Source organism: Scyliorhinus canicula, chromosome 6 (genome assembly GCF_902713615.1).
Source record: "Scyliorhinus canicula chromosome 6, sScyCan1.1, whole genome shotgun sequence".
Taxonomy (NCBI): domain Eukaryota; kingdom Metazoa; phylum Chordata; class Chondrichthyes; order Carcharhiniformes; family Scyliorhinidae; genus Scyliorhinus; species Scyliorhinus canicula.
In genome coordinates, this window is record NC_052151.1 from 123,686,598 (window position 1) to 123,704,209 (window position 17,612).

At 46.5% G+C, this 17,612-nt stretch overlaps 1 protein-coding gene across 1 annotated transcript in view; it reads right to left on the reverse strand.

Annotated features, from left to right (window-relative positions):
- gareml (GRB2 associated, regulator of MAPK1-like) overlaps positions 1-17,612 on the reverse strand; it is a 273,854-nt gene that overhangs the window by 209,331 nt on the left and 46,911 nt on the right. The gene's annotated exons all lie outside the window — the stretch shown is intronic.

Sequence of the window (17,612 nt, forward strand, 5' to 3'; positions counted from 1 at the left end):
TTGCACTTCCCTGCATCACCTATTTTCAGGAGGGACAGCCAGAGGAACTGCCAAACAGGCACTTAACTAGAACCTATCTCAGAGAGACCCAAGCCGCAAGTAAGAGAAGGCAGGAGGGGATTCACAGGGTGGGGAGCCACAATGGGGGAAAGGAAGCGATAGCAAGGATAGGAGGCTGGCACTCACTGGGCCCTTCTCCTTCCGGATTTTAGGTCCCTTGATTAGGTACAGAATGGCTTTGAACAGAGAAAACCCCTGGATGCCCACAGGTAACATTGCAGTGTTACAGAGGGGTGGGAACCAGAACAGCAGCCCAGTTAGTGTCGAGACTGGGGAAAAAAGTGAGACTGAGATAAACATAGCTTAGAGTAAGAGCAGGCAGAGGGAAGCCGCTAGGCTCAGCGGGACTGTAGGTCTGGAGTGCGCTTGCTTCAATGCAAGATGTACAACAGTAAGACAGATGAACTGAGAGCCTGGATTACAGCATGGAACTATGATGTAATTGCAATTACGGAGGCATGGTTAAAGTAAAGACAGGACTGGCTTTACATTCCGGGATATTGTTGTTTTAGATGGGACAAAAGGGGAAACAAAAGAGATGGGGGTGTTGCATTGCTGATTAGGGAACAGATCCCAGCTGTGTTGAGGGAGGACACATTGGAGGGATGTTGTAGTGAGGTATTATCGGTGGAGCTCAGGAATAGGAAGGGTGCAATCACAATGTTGGAAGTGTACTAAAGACCTCCCAACAGCCTGCAGGAGACAGAGGAGCAGTTGTGTAGTCAGATACTGAAAAGGTATGAAAAGAGCAGGGTAGTTGTGATGGGCAATTTTAACTATCACCATATTGACTGGGAATCCCTTACAGACAGGGGTTTGGATGGAGAGCACTTTGTTAGATGTGTCCAGCAGGGCTTTTTGATGCAGTTTGTTGACAATCCAACCAGGGAGGAGACCATGCTGGACTTGGTATTGTGGAATAAGGCAGGCCAGGTGATTGATGTTTCAGTGGGGGAGCATTTTGGGCTCAGCAACCATAATTCCATAAGATTTCGAGTAGTCATGGATAAGGACAAGAGTGGCACGCGGGTGAGGGTGCTTAAATGGGCGAGGGCCAATTACATCCAAATTAGACAGGAACTGGGGAATGTGAATTAAGAGCGGCTATTTGAGGGCAAATCCACGTCTGACATGTGCAAGGCTTTTAAAGGCTAGTTTATTGAAGTGCAGGACAGGCATGTCCCCGCAAAAATGAAGGATAGAATTTGCAGGATTCGGGAACCATGGATGACGTGGGAAATTGTAAACTTAGTCAAAAGGAAAATGGAAGTACACAACAGGTCTAGGCATCTAAAAATTGACGAAGCCCTTGAGGAGTACAGTGAAAGTAGGAAGGAACTTAAACGTGGAATTAGGAGGACTAAAAGGGGCCATGAAATGTCTTTAGCAAACATGAGTAAAGGAGAATCCCAAGGCTTTTTATGCATATATTAGGAGCAAGAGAGTAGCAAGAGAAAGAGTAGGCCCATTTAAGGACAATGGAGAGAAGCTGTGCATGGAACCACAGGATGTGGGTGAAAACTTTAATGAGTACTTTGTATCAGTATTCACCAGGGAGAAGGACATGACGGATGTTGAGGTCAGGGAGAGGTGTGTGAACGCTCTTGAGAACATCAATTTATCAAAGGAGGAAGTGTTGAGTATCCTAAATTGCATTAAGGTATACAAGTCCCCGGGGTCGGATGGGATCTATCCCAGGTTACAGCAGGAGGCAAGGGGAGAAATAGCTGTGGCCTTAACACATATCTTCACGTCCTCTTTGACCACAGGTGAGGTTCCAGAGGACTGGAGAATAGCCAATGTTATTACCTTATTTAAGAAAGGAGCAGGGATAATTCAGCAAATTATAGGCCAATGAGCTTGACATCAGTGGTGGGGAAGATTTTGGAAAAGATACTGCGGGACAGAATGAATACACATTTGGAGGAAAATTGACTAGTTAGTGACAGGCAGCATGGTTTTGTACGGGGAGAGTCATGTCTCACCAACTTGATTAAGTTTTTTGAAGAGGTGACAAAGAAAATTGATGAGGGAAGGGTTGTGGATGTAGTTTATATGGATTTTAGTAAGGTGTTTAACAAGATCGCACATCTTGTACAAAACTCAAATCACATGAGATTCTGGGTGTGTTGGGTAGATGGAAAGAGCACTGGTTTGGTTATAGAAGACAGAGACTAGCGGTGGAAGGGTGTTTTTCTGAATGGAGATCTGTAGCTAGTAGTGTTCCGCAGGGATCAGTGCTGGGACCTCTGTTCTTTGTAATATATATGTATTTATATCTATATATATATATATATATATATATATAAAGCATCTGGAGGAAAACGTGGGTGGTCTGATTAGTAAGTTTGTGGATGACACGAAGATTGGCGGAGTTGCTGATAGTGATGGGGATTATCAGAGGATACAAAAGGATTTCGATAGATTGGAGACTTGGACACAGAAATGGCAGATGGAGTTTAACCCGGACAAATGCGAGGTGATGCATTTTGGAGGGTCAAATCTAAGTATGAATTATACTGTAAATGGCAGAACCCTTAAGAACAGTAACATAAAGATATGGACATGCAAGTCCATAGTTCCCTCAAAGTGGTAACACAGGTGGCCAAGGTGATTAAGAAGGCCTATGGCATGCTTACATTCATCAGTCGGGCATTGATTACAAGAGTTGGGAAATCATGTTGCAGCTTTTATAAAACCTTGGTTAGGCCACATTTAGAGTATTGTGTGCAGTCCTGGTCACCACATAATCAGAAGGACGTGGAAGTTTTGGAGAGAGTGCAAAGAAGATGACCAGTATGTTGCCTGGTCTCGAGAGTGTTGACTATAAGGTGAGGTTGAATAAACTAGGATTGTTTTCACTGGAAAGACAGAGCCTGAGGGGAGACTGATAAAGTTCTACAAAATTATGAGAGACATAGACAGGTTTGACAGTCAGAGGCTTTCTCCAAGGGTGGAAGTGTTAATTACAAGGGGGCACAGGTTCAAGGTGAGAGGGGGAAAGTTTAAAGGAGATGTGCGGGGTACGTTTTTTCCATGCAGAGAGTGGTGTGTGCATGGAACGCGGTGCCGGAGAATGTGGTGGAAGGACGCATATTAGCAACATTTAAGAGGCATCTGGATGGATACATGAATAGGGAGAAATAGAGGTATATGGACAGAAGGTTTTTTTTAAAGTTAGGGCATCATGGTCGGCACAGGCTTGGAGGGCCGAATGGCATGTTCCTGTGCTGTATTTTTCTTTGTTCTTCTTTGTTTGCTTTGTGGTTTCCCACATGTCAAGCCCGCTGTGAGCTACTAGGTGAATGCAAGGAGCGGCGACAGTGTGAGGCCCATAAGTGGGCATTAATTGTCTATTTAAGTACCTCAATTGGCAACAGGATGGATGACCATCCATGAGCCTTCCCACCCTGGACTTCATCGAGGCACAGGTCGGAAGGCTGCTGGATCTCTATCAGCCACCCACCCACCTGATTAAGTGCTCCACTGCCACCAAACTCGCCAAGGGGATTTAGTAAATGCTGATAACTATGTCATTCTGGATTATTTCTTTTGCATACATTACTTCATGACTAAAGTTATTGATTTGAAGGGTCAATGTTGTGAATATGTGCTGTCAGTGTTCTCACCTAGAATTATCTATCCTCAGAAAAATGACGATGACTTTACCTTTGCACTTTGATAGTTACTGGTGATGTTGAGAGATTATCTTGGCATAATATCATCAGCAACTAGCTGATGTCATTGTGTGCACTGTGTGGTCCAGTATCTTGCATAAACATTTGATCAATAGGTCAACAGGATGAAGTTAGTCTTTAACGCAGAGGTAAATTGAATTGATGTGAGTTTTCCTTTCTATTTAAAAGCACTCTCAGCAACCTAGAAGTTGACTCAGGAATGTTTGAATTTGTGTGTGAGTGTTGAAGAATACATTTGCTTGTACTGGTGCCGAGCCACTTCTTCAGCCACGAACCACGAAACTGCATAGCTTCCTTACCTCCTCACTTATTCATCTCCACTCTGTGGCAGAACCCTGCCACCCACATTCTTACCTTATATCTGTCACACTCACCCAACTGCTCGGTTCTTACCCTGCCCACCCCCACTCCTATCTCTCAGTATACCGAGTTTAAAATCTTCCTCCTCATTTATCAATCTTGGTGTGACCGTATCCCTGCAAACCTCCTCCAGCCCAATGTCCCGGTTCACATCCACTACTCGTCCGAAGCTGGACTTTTCTCTCTGTTCCAATTTCAGTCTCACAGCTTTGCCCCAGCTTCGAAAACGTTCCCAAAACTCATCCCTTTAGTTACCTTCCTTAACTTTTTCTCTATTTCTGCCAGTAGTTAATGATCTTCCCTTGTGAAGCCAAAACATGCACTGGACCACATACATAACTACAAATTCTTGGAAGATGTCAGGAAGGTTCAAACTATGAGGATTAAAACACTTCCTGCCAATTAAGTGTTATTTCAAACCTTCCCCTATTCCTACCAAATTGAGGATTTTAATTTTGTTAAACATACGTACTAACCGTAACGTAGTGCTGCTGCATCTCAAATGCATCTTGACTACAGTTTATTGCAGTATGCTAATTCAGTCTGTGGTTCAATGCCAGATGCAAGTGCAAATGGACTGTTAATCCTTATCTATCATCTTGTCTGCTGTGTCCAGGATGAATGGATGTGTCATGAGTAAAATCTAAAGTATCCCTGAATTTACCTAAGTGAGAATTTGTTCCAGTTGAAAGATGTGTTTACTACTGGGACTACCTTCAATCATTTAACAAATAGGAGAACATTTTTAAAAAAGTATCAGACATAACACTCTGAATTGATTATCAAAATTATTCATTGGCAAAGGTAAGGATCTGAATAATACATTTGATGATAATACAGTAGTTCTCCAGTGCTGCACCTTCCTAAATCTTGTCACTGCACCTCTACCAGCGTAATGCAGTTAATTGCACTGACACAAATAAAAAAATATTGTATTGTCTGTATGCAGTAAACTTCATAATTCACTGGAACCTTTATCTCAGAATATTGATCTTCACAAATTTTCCCCATATAAAGTAAAATGGGACCAAAATTATGCAAACTTGCATTATGTTCAGCATCTCATTGAACAGATATATATTAACTGTCAGTTAGCACAAACAGCAATTTTATTGGACAGCTAGGTGCCATACAGTACTGATCAATGGATAAATAGCATACAATCTGCTACTGAATCCAGGGATTCTCGAGCGGTATAAAAATAAATCAAGAAAGTAAAAGGCCCAGCAGTAACAAAGTCAGGCCCCTTCTGCACTGTAGGTGCTCTATGATTCTATAAAATGGGCTGCGTGAATGGCCTTCTGGGCTTCATTTCATCTTTCCATCAGAACATGCTGTCATGAATTTGCTAAGTAACAGCAATGACACGAATTTAACAAGACATAATAGACTGCAACCTGCCCAGCAACAAATAAAAATCTGCCTAGCGACAACAGTAGCCAGTATTCAAAATGCCAGATGAGATGTGTCTGTCCCAGTAACAAGATTAGAAGGCATTTAGATAGAATCAGATGTGAACAGCTTATTAGTAGAAACAGCTTACCTAGATGATTGGGATATCAATGAGGTATACACATGCTAATGTTGAGAATCAAGGAATTTAATATGGGAAGGCAGCCAAATACACAGAAGGTAAAATAAAGTTAGAACAATGGTACAATTGCCAGGACCCTCAGAAGCGAGAGAGGTCAAGTTTTATATCTAACAGCCTGTAGTTCTTAGAGCCAAGGCAGTGCAGAAAACCTTCGTAATGGCAGTTCAATTATCTTTGCCGGACCAGGACAAGATGTTTCCCAGGGTTGATTATCATCCCTGTGTGGCAATTATAATCTAGTTTTATCTTATAGATTTATTCAATTTTAATGTTATTTGGGGAACAGGGGAAGTCTAAAGGAGCTCAAGGATTGTAGAATATTTTGGAACAAGGGATATTTTCTATAAACTGTGTGCATATTTATTGATTCATATACTTAATTGTTTTAGAATTGAAGGGTTCTGTTAGTGTGTTATGTCTTTTCAATAATTTAATAAATAGCCTTTAATAATTATTACACAACAATTAGACTACATATTCTCACTGAAGTTCGAATCATTACAGTGCAGAAGGAGGCCATTCAGTCCATCAAGTCTGCACTGACCCTCTGAAAGAGCACTCCACCCAGGCCCACTCCCACATCCCATCCTCACAAGCCAGCAACTCCACCTACCCTTGGACACTAAGGGGCAATTTATCATGGCCAATCCTCTTTACCTGTATATCTTTGGACTGTGGGAGGAAACCGGACCACCCACAGGAAACCCATGCAGACACGGGGAGAATGTACAAAGTCCACACAGTCCCCCAAGGTCGGAATCGAACCCGTTACCCTGGCGCTATGAGGCAGCAGTGCTAACCACTGCATAACCATGCCGCTCCTATTCCACTTGACTCCTGACACCATTCCAAAAACAAAACCTGTACACCCCCACAAACCGATGTTCCAAGTTGGGATATCCTTACAGATAACATCAGCATGGTTCGTGCCAATGCAGTTTCATCAGTTACAATGGAGAATCATCACATTCTTTCAAGATCAGCATCGGGGTAAAGCAAGGTAGCATCCTGGTGCCAACTCTCTTTTTAAAACAATTTAGATTACCCAATTATTTTTTCCAATTAAGGGCTAATTTAGTGTGGCCAATCCACCTACTCCGCACATTTTTGGGTTGTGGGGGCGAAACACACGCAGACACGGGGAGAACGTGCAAGCTCCATGCGGACAGTGACCCAGAGCCGGGATCGAACCTGGGACCTCAGCGCCGTGAGGCAGCTGTGCTAAGCACAAGGCCACCATGCTGCCCTGTGCCAACTCTCTTTGGCATAAGTTTCTCCATGCTGCTGTACACTTCTGGTGACTTAAATGAGGGGTGTCCATCTATATCCCTGAGCGTTTGGCAAGCTGTTCCACTTGGCAAGAATCCATATCTCGACCAAAGTGCATAATGTCCCAGTTTGCGAGTTACGAAGAACAAAGAACAAAGAAAAGTACAGCACAGGAACAGGCCCTTCGGCCCTCCAAGCCTGCGTCGACCATGCTGCCCGTCTAAACTAAAATCTTCTACACTTCCTGGGTCCATATTCCCATCCTATTCATGTATTTGTCAAGATGCCCCTTAAACGTCACTATCGTCCCTGCTTCCACCACCTCCTCCGGCAGCGAGTTCCAGGCACCCACTACCCTCTGTGTAAAAAACCTGCCTCGTACATCTCCTCTAAACCATGCCCCTCGCACCTTAAACCTATGCCCTTGTAACTGACCCCTCTACCTTGGGAAAAAGTCTCTGACTATCCACTCTGTCTATGCCCCTCATAATTTTGTAGACCTCAATCAGGTCGCCCCTGAACCTCCGTTGTTCCAGTGAGAACAAACTGAGTTTATTGAACCGCTCCTCATAGCTAATGCCCTCCATACCAGGCAACATCTTTGTAAATCTCTTCTGCACCCTCTCTAAAGCCTCCACATCCTTCTGGTAGTGTGGCGACCAGAATTGAACACTATACTCCAGGTATGGCCGAATTAAGGTCCTATACAGTTGCAACATGACTTGCCAATTCTTATACTCAATGCCTGGCCAATGAAGGCAAGCATGCCATATGCCTTCTTGACTACCTTCTCCACCTGTGTTGCCCCTTTCAGTGACCTGAGGACCTGTACACCTAGATCTCTCTGACTTTCAATACTCTTGAGGGTTCTACCATTCACTGTATATTTCCTACCTGCATTAGACCTTCCACAATGCATTACCTCACATTTGTCCGGATTATACTCCATCTGCCATCTCTCTGCCCAAGTCTCCAAACGATCTGCTATATCCTCTGACAGTCCTCATCGCTATCCGCAATTCCACAGCCTTTGCGTCGTCTGCAAACTTACTAATCAGACCAGTTACATTTTCCTCCAAATCATTTATATATACTAGGAACAGCAAAGGTCCAAGCACTGATCCCTGTGGAACACTACTAGTCACAGCCCTCCAATTAGAAAAGCACCCTTCCATTGATACTCTGCTTTCTATGACCTAGCCAGTTCTGTATCCATCTTGCCAGCTCACCCCTGATCCCGTGTGACTTCACCTGTTGTAACAGTCTACCATGAGGGACCTTGTCAAAGGCCTTACTGAAGTCCATATAGACAACATCCACTGCCCTACCTGCATCAATCATCTTTGTGACCTCTTCGAAAAACTCTATCAAGTTACTAAGACACGACCTCCCCTTTACAAAAAAAGGTACACCTCTCGCTAATACGTCCATTGGCTTCCAAATGGGAGTAGGTCCTGTCTCAAAGAATTCTCTCCAGTAATTTCCCTACCACTGACATAAGGCTCACCGGCCTGTAGTTCCCTGGATTATCCTTGCTACCCTTCTTAAACAAAGGAACAACACTGGCTATTCTCCAGTCCTCCAGGACATCACCTGAAGACAGTGAGGATCGAAAGATTTCTGTTAAGGCCTCAGCAATTTCCTCTCTAGCCTCCTACAGTATTCTGGGGTAGATCTCATCAGGCCCTGGGGACTTACCTACCTTAATATTTTTCAAGACGCCCAACACCTCGTCTTTTTGGATCTCAAGGTGACCCAGGCTATCCACACACCCTTCTCCAGGCTCAACATCCACCAATTCCTTCTCTTTGGTGAATACTGATGCAAAGTATTCATTTAGTACCTCGCCCATTTCCTCTGGCTCCACACATAGATCCTTCAGTGAGCCAACCCTTTCCCTGGCTACCCTCTTGCTTTTTATGTACGTGTAGAAAGCCTTGGGCTGTTCCTTAACCCTATTTGCCAATGACGTTTCGTGACCCCTTCTAGCCCTCCTGACTCCTTCGTACTTTCCTTATATTCCCCACAGGCTTCGTCTGTTCTCAGCCTTCTACCCCTGACAAATGCCTCCTTTTTCTTTTTGACGAGGCCTACAATATCTCTCATTATCCAAGGTTCCCGAAATTTGCCGCATTTATCCTTCTTCCGCACAGGAACATGCCGGTCCTGAATTCCTTTCAACTGACATTTGAAAGCCTCCCACATGTCAGATGTTGATTTACCCTCAAACATCCGCCCCCAATCTAGGTTCTTCAGTTCTCGCCTAATATTGTTATAAGTAGCCTTCCCCCAATTTAGCATCTTCACCCTAGGACCACTCTTATCCTTGTCCACCAGCACTTTAAAACTTACTGAGATGTGGTAATTGTTCGCAAAATGCTCCCCTACTGAAACTTCTACCTGGGCTGGGCTCATTCCCCAATACCAGGTCCCGTACAGCCCCTTCCCTAGTTGGACTATCTACATATTGTTTTAAGAAGTACTCCTGGATGCTCCTTACAAACTCTGCCCCGTCTAAGCCCCTAGCACTAAGTGAGTCCCAGTCAATATTGGGGAAGTTGTCGTCTCCCATCACAACAACCCTGTTGTTTTTACTCGTTTCCAAAATCTGTCTGTGGTTTGCTAACACCGTGCTTGCATCTCGTACTGCAGCTCACCTGCAGCAGTGTGTAGATCAGTAATCCAAGGCTTGGAAGGTATTTGGACTGACAATCATCGTTAGGAAGGCCAAAGGTTAAGGGCCAGGATGTACAGACTCCACCACTCCACACTTCCATCAGCATTGACAACTTCATAATGGACACTAACAGCTTCACCTATGTCAGATCAACAATTACTAGCAACCTGACCCTTGATGTGGAAATCAGCACGAGGTTTGCCAAGGCCATAGCTGTCATGTCAAAGTTGAGAAGTCGAGGAGTCGAGTGTGGACCTACAGAGCTCCGTGTGTTCCCAGCCTCCTTAACAGTAACGAGGCATGAACAACTTATACAATCCAAGAAAAGCGGCTATAGAGTGTCCATATTCTCTGCTTTAGATCAATATTGAGCATCTCCTGGCAAGGCAGGCAGCATGCAGGGATCCCCAACACGTTTGCCTTCTCCAGTCAGCAGCGAATCTATTGGATGGGTCAAATAGGACGGCATGGTAGCACAGTGATTAGCACAGTTGCTTCACAGCTCCAGGGTCCCAGGTTCGGTTCCCGGCTTGTTCACTGTCTGTGCAGAGTCTGCACGTCCTCCCCGTGTTTGCGTGGGTTTCCTCCGGGTGCTCCAGTTTCCTCCCACGGTCCAAAGATGTGCCGGTTCCCTGTAAACCAGTAACCCCATGCTAAAATTGCCCTTAGGTTAGCTGGGGTTACTGGTTTACAGGGATAGGGTGGAGGTGTGGGCTTAAGTAGGGTGCTATTTCCGAGAACCGGTGCAGACTCGATGGGCTGACTGGCCTCCTTCTGCATTGTAAATACGATGTAAATTCCTCTATGTAAATGGATGATGACCGAATCCTCATTTCTCTGGAGTAAACTTGCTCTTGGCATGAGACCAACAGGATGCAAGGACGTCTGCAAATAAGACATCAAGTTGACCGGGATCAGAGTTGATGCATGGACTCGCTGCTGACTGGACTGCCTGGGCAATCAGGAATGGTGTGGAAAAATCAGAGGACATAAAGAATGGCCAGGTGGCAGCAAAGGGATGTGCCAGAAGGAAAAAACATCAGGTAACCTCATGCCAACACTACTGATCAGAAGGGACGGCCACTCACAAATCTGCCGGACATGAATTTTGCCCTCTTCACCACAATTAATTGCAGGAGAGAGGAATACGGATAGGAAGGCACATGACTAACTCCACAATCCCTTCAATCTTTTAATTTGTTTGGAGAAACTGGGGCCAATTTTTAATCTGAATAATGGAAGCCGGTCGTTTAAAAGTCAATGGGGCATAAACAGCTGATTATTTTCTGTTTTCAGGTGGACCTACAAATGGGCAAGCATGTCGGAATGTTTTGGGCATAGTTTAAATATGTAAACTAAATTATAGGATCCCATTTACAATTTTTAAGCACAAATGAGTGGAATTTGTGCTGCAATGGTTCCACCCAGTTGCACCATGCAGTGACCTGCCTAACCAGTGAAAGTAACTGATGCTAGCTGCCCCGAAATTGTGGAGTGGGTGGCAGAGACACTTTGTATGGCATCAGTCTTCACCTGGAAGACACCAGTGGGATGCCAGAGCTCCAGGAGAACCAGGGGGCAGAGGTGAGTGCAGTGGCCATCACTAAGGAGAAGGTTCTGGGTAAACGGTGGCGGGTGTGCAGTGGAACTCAAAACAGCATTAAATAAGACAAAATTGGGAAAGGAAAAATATTAAAATTTAAAGCTTAAACCAGTTTGAGGAAAACATTGTCGGTAAATATGGAGTTCGAGCTAAAATATCAGAATTGACATCCCTCAGCTTTGATTCCATTGGAACAATTGAGCTCTTATTCTCTGTATAGTGTAGGCCGGCATGAACATGTTTCCTTCCTAGTTATCCATATGAACCCAATCATTTCATAAACTTCCAAGAACCAGTCGATTGTGCAGTTAATTGAATCCCAAGAGCAAATCATCTAAAATCTGGCTCTGGTTCCCCACTTGCCATTGATCTCATGCTTACAGTGTTCCCAATGCATTAATGAGGTTATCAAAAGAGACACTAGCTTGAACTATTTGCTGTATAATTCTCAGAGTGAAATCAGATTTGTTAATCATTCTTACCATTAATTCGAAAGGATGTTCCAGTCGTGAGATCCTTGCATTTTTTACGATCAACTTGCAAAGCTTAGATATTGCTTTACAAAATTCTTGGGGACTAGGATCCTGATGTGCAATTAATCCACACCCTTTGCTTGTGATGCAGGAAGTATACCAACTTCATTTCAATATTCTGTCAGTTCTAACTGTGTTATTTACTGACGTGGAACATTAGCAAAGGACCAATATCGTGAGTGACTAGCACCACCAAAAGCTAGTTTGCACTGCTTGGAGAGGAGGTGCACCTTGGCTGGAGCAGGTGCTGGGAGTTGTTCAAGAAGTGACTCTTCAGGAATCCTCTTATCTAATCCCTCTTCCCACATCCTACCCATCCGTCAGCACCAACTCTCTTTGAATTTACAAGCTATAACGGTATAAGCACACTTTATTTAATCCCGCACCTCCCTGCACCCCAACTTTACACTTGTGCCTTTTTTCAGAGACCCAAAAAATGCATTGAGATCAACAATGACAAAGGGTCCGATAGTCAATGTTGCAGCTTTAATTACAACACCAAAGCAGCCTAAGCTTTGAACCCAGACTGCTGTCATGTAAGGTCACTTTACTGTCATACAATCTCAGGTTGCTGTCCCATTGCTGTAGATTAAAGCATTCAAAGGGGCTTGCATTTGTCACAGCAGTCCAATAACCTGCCCGTCAACAGATTAGTTTGCTGAGGTCAACCTCAGTGCAGTGATTGTGCTTCCATAAAGCGAGAACTTGTCTCCGAGAAGATAGCATTGGTTCCCCTGCCTCTGCCGCTCTGCCAATACACTTGCTGTTTCCCAAGCCAAACTGCTACCATCTAAGTCAAGATGGTACAGTCTGTAATTGGACCTTCTAGACCAGGGGTGGGCAAACTACGGCCCGCCAAAGGTATTTCTGCGGCCCACCAAGTCATTAAAAAAAAAAAAAAAAATTTATTTTTTGAAATTTTTTTTTTTTTTTTTTTGTAAGGTTAATGGAGGGGGGGGGGGCTGTTGGGTTACTTACTGGTATAGGGTGGATACGTTGACTTGAGTAGGGTGATCATTGCTCGGCACAACGTCGAGGGCCGAAGGGCCTGTTCTGTGCTGTACTGTTCTATGTTCTATATGAGGCGCCCAGAATCATAACCGGGTGAAGTAATTATTTTACTTAATATACTATGCGGCCCTTTGTGAATTGTGAATTTCTGAATGTGGCCCTTGCACGGAAAAGTTTGCCCACCCCTGTTCTAGACCCAGAGTTGCTCTCTATGATGGAGAAGCATTTAAGTTTTAATTGAGCTTATTTGATTGTAGTTGAAGATAGGCAGAGAGAGAGAAGGCAGCTCTCACAGCTCTGCTAGAAGCAGTTGGTTTAAAAGGCAAGAGAGGGAACATTTCTCTCAGATGTAAAGCCATACTATGAAGTACTGGTTAAGAAAACAGATGCCCGAAATCTAAAGTCATGTTAGTTAAGGAAACTAGAGAAATGAAGAGAAGTACCCAAGAAGTCTGGAGTTATATGAAGAGATACCAAGGTATAGTTCAGAAGAATTCAAGGAAGAGTAAATACAGTGGGTGAGATTCTCCCAAAGGGAGACAAAGTGCCGACACCAGAGTGAAAACCGGAGTGTTTCACTCCGACGTCGGAGGCCGCTCCTCGCCCCCTATTCTCCCACCCCCAGGGGGCGAGGAGCGGCGGCACGTCAATCTCACGCACCGGGCCTTAACGCTTGCATCAAAGCGGCGCCGCCTGAATCACGTGGCTGGCGGCTCCTAAATGACGTCACCCGCGCATGCACGGTTGCCGTCTTCCCCTCCGCTGCCTCGCAAGACATGGAGGATTGATCTTTCGGGACGGTGGAGGGAAAAGAGTGCATCTTTCAGAGATGCTGGCCCGACGATCGGGAGCTGGTGGTAGGCCGACTTCAGATCGACCGTTAAGAACACACGGTACTGCGCGATCTGGTTGACCATCTCCGCTATGCAGGGGAGGGGGTATGCATCCAATTGTGTGAACCGGTTAATTGTCTGGCTGTAGTCCACAACCATCCGATTCTTTACCCCGATCCGCTCCACTTGCGCTCTTCAGGGGCTGTTGCTGGCTTCGATGATCCCTTCACTCAACAATCACTGGACCTCCGACTTGATAAACGTCATGTCTCGCGAACCGTACCACCTGCTCCTGGTGGCGATGGGCTTACAGTCAGGAGTGAGGTTCGCAAAGAGTGAAGGGGGAGACATTGAGGGTTGCGAGGCTGCACACCATGAGGGGGGGGGCAAGGGTCCGCCGAACTGTAAGGTCAGGCTTCGGTGGTTACATTGAAAGTCCAATCTGAGCAGTAGGGGGGGCGCAGAGGTGGGGGAGGACGTAGAGCTTAAACGGGAGTACTCTGCGCCCTGCATCACGAGGTTAGCGATACAGTACCCCCGGATATGGACCGAATGAGACCCTGAGGCAAGGGAGATTTTTTTGGGAGGCTAGGTAGGTGCGGAGGGAGCAGCGCCTTACCATGTCGGGGAGGGCAAAGCTCTCCGTGCTCCCGGAGTCGAAAAGGCAGGGGGTCTCGTGCCTGTTGACCAGGACGACCATCATGGAGTTCTTCAGCTGTTTTGGCTGCGACTGGTCAAGAGTGTCTGCGCCCAGCTGCGGTTAGCGTGTGTGGTCAGTGGGATCACAAGATGGCAGCACCCATGAGTCGCACGTGTCGGGCTGGGGCAAAGATGGCGACCAAGATGGCTGCCCCCATCGGTCGCATGTGTTGGTCGGTGCCAGAGCCGGCGGACAAGATGGCAGCCCCCATGAGTCGCAAGTGTCGGTTGGTGTTGGGGCCGGCGACCAAGATTGTGGCCCCCACGAGTCGCACGATGCTGATGACGAATCTGACGGGGGCGTTCTGGGCAGGCACGCAGCTACATTGCGGGGTCTGTGGGGCTGCGAGTCCATGGGTCGGGCCTGGTGAGTTTTTGATTTCTGAGCCTTAGGTTGGCCCGGACAGACTCTAGCGAAGTGCCTCTTTTTCCCCACAGTCACTGTATGTCGCTGTGTGAGCTGGGCAACGCTGCGGGGGGTGTTGACCCTGACCGCAGAAGTAGCACTGCGGTTCCCCGGGCTGGGCTGGCAGACGCGCGGCGCAGGCCTGTGACGTAGTTGGGTCCGACGAGGGCCATGACGCATGTGACCACGAGGGGTTCGCCAGGCCCGTGGGGAACGCACTGAGGTTCTAGTAGGCCACCTCTAGCGAGGTAGCTAGCTTTACCATGTCCCGCAGGTCGGAGGTCCCGTTTTCCAGCAGGCACTGCCTGATGTAGTTCGAGCGGACCCCCGCCACATAGGTGTCCCGGATCTGTGACTTCATGTGTTCCTCCGCCATCACATCGCGATAGCTGCAGTTCCTCGCGAGTAGAGTCAGAGTTTCCAGATACTCGTCCAGCGATTCTCCGGCGCGTTGACGGCGAGTAGTGAGGAGGTGTCTGGCGAACACTTCATTTACGAGCTTTACGAAGTGTGCCTTGAGGGTTGGGACTGCCGCCTTGTACGTGGCCGCTTTCGCGATCATTTCTGAGATTCGATGACTCACCCAAGCGTGGAGGAGTCGCAGAGGGTCTCCGTGGGAGGCGTTGTGGATGAGTAGAGGTCGGCCTCAAAGCATCGAAGCCAATGTTCGAATATTTCCTTGGCTTCGGATGCGCGGGCGTCGAGTTCGAGTCTGTCTGGCTTTAGAGCGGCTTCCATAGTGCTGTCTATGATTATTAAATTGATATACCTTCAATTCACCGAGAGGCAGAGAGCGCGAGTGAACATTAGGCTTTATTAATCATGAACTTGCCTAGCCAGAGCCGGTTGTGCAGATGAATGCTGCCCACAGGCTGCCGGTCTATATATTGCCCCGGTGAGGGCAGAGCCAAAGGTGGAGCCCACCGGGGTTACAGTACAGTACCTGGAAGTAGCTCGTATCACCACTTCCAGGTCATAGGTTACAGTATCATACATGCTTTAGGTGAATATATTCACCACAAGCATATGCTGCGAGGAAAAAAAAATGTCCATTCTATTAGGCTGCCAGAGGCAGTTAAAGCAAAATGTTTTAGCCTGGACTTGCTCTATGAGTAAAATAGAAGTAGGCAAGCGTGAGATCTGTCTCAGATTCAGAACTCATCATTTGGGAAGCAGGAATGAGCAGATTGCTGCAAACCTTTAGCACCTGAATTAACATAAATGGCTGGGTACTCACCAAAACAAGTGCTCAACAGGATGCAAAGCTCACTATGATTATAAGATCTATCAGAAGACAGAGAGCTCAGAGGTTTTGTGCAGCTGTGGAGATAATGGGTGGGATTTTTCCAAGCTGATGGAGGCAGATAATTTGCAGTGGTTAGCGTCGGTTAGCACTGCTGCCTCACAGCATCAGGGACCCAGGTTCAATATCAGCCTTGTGTGACTTTGTGGAGTTTGCACTTTCTCCAGGTGGTCCGGTTTCCTCCCACAGTCCAAAGATTAGGTGGATTGGCCATGCTAAAATTGCCCCTTACGTGTCCAAAAAGGTTAGGTCGAGTTACGGGAATAAGACAGGGGAGTGGGCTTAGGTCGGGTGCTCTTTCAGAGGGTCAATGCAGACCCGATTGGCTGAATGGCCTTCTTCTGCACTGTAGGGATTCTAGGATTCTATGACATGGGGTCAGGATCCCACCTCTTTCTGACATTCAGAGAAGCAGACTGGGAGGGCAGTAGAGAACCCTGTGACTGGGAGGGCAGTAGAGAGCCCTGTGACAGAGGTGGGAAGCCATTTGTAGTGAACAAAGTAATTATGAATGGATTTGTGCATGGATTTCTTCTTTCCAGCAGTACAGGAGTTCCACACCGTGTCTGAAACCTGGAAGATTCGAAAATTGAGTCAATGGCAGGAAGAAGTGCATTGATGAAATGGGAGGCACTCCTGCTCGAGTGCTTTCGCTGAATGGCAGGTGACTAAGCTGCATAGATGGCATTCCATCTGTTATATCGCTTCAGTTGCACTTTTCTGCTGCCAACCTTTAATACAGCATGGGAGCAACTCATTCTGATGAGGGTCAAGGGCAGGTGCCACCACTTCCAACAGCAGCAGCAACACCAGCATCTGCTGTCTTCTCCTCAGCCACATGCCAACACCCCCCCCCCCCCAACCTCCAAAAGGGCAGAGGATATTAACATCATTATTCAAATGAAAGGAGGCGAGACTCCCAACTCAGGGTCCACAGGCAGAGGATCAGCTTTCTCAACATATCTGAGCACCAATGCATCAGGAGGGTCAGGTTCTCACGGCAGAGTGCTGTTGACATCTGCCATCTCCTGGGACAAGACCTCCCTTACAGTGACCAATTATCACAGCTTTCCAAGGGCTGACAAGGTGTTTGTCACTGGAAGTCAGCCTCTCACCTCGCTTCTGTGCCTCTCGCCAAGCGTGTGCTCTCTTGCCCTGCAAGGAGGGAAAGCACAGCGGTGTGACTGCTGGTAATGAATGACTTGTGTGCAGGAAGAGACATACACCATTTAAGGAGGATCACTGTGAGACAAAGGTGTTAGAGGGTAATAAGCTGAGGGTAGTATGTGAGTGCCAACTGCTCAGATGGGTGTGCAATTTGCCTGCAGGCAGTGGAGCTGCAAGGTGTGCTGGCCCGAGGTATGATATTCAGGAGAATACAGGTGATGCAACCATCAATTCAGCGAACACGTGTAGTTGGATCTGAACAGAGGCTTTAATACACTTACAATAGAGCCAGCCTATTCGTCGTTGAACTTCAGGTGAAATGGCAGGCTGGCTCTCAGGCACTGATCTTTATACATCGGTCCCAGGGGGAGGAGTCCTGGGCGGAGCCAAGGGAGGAGC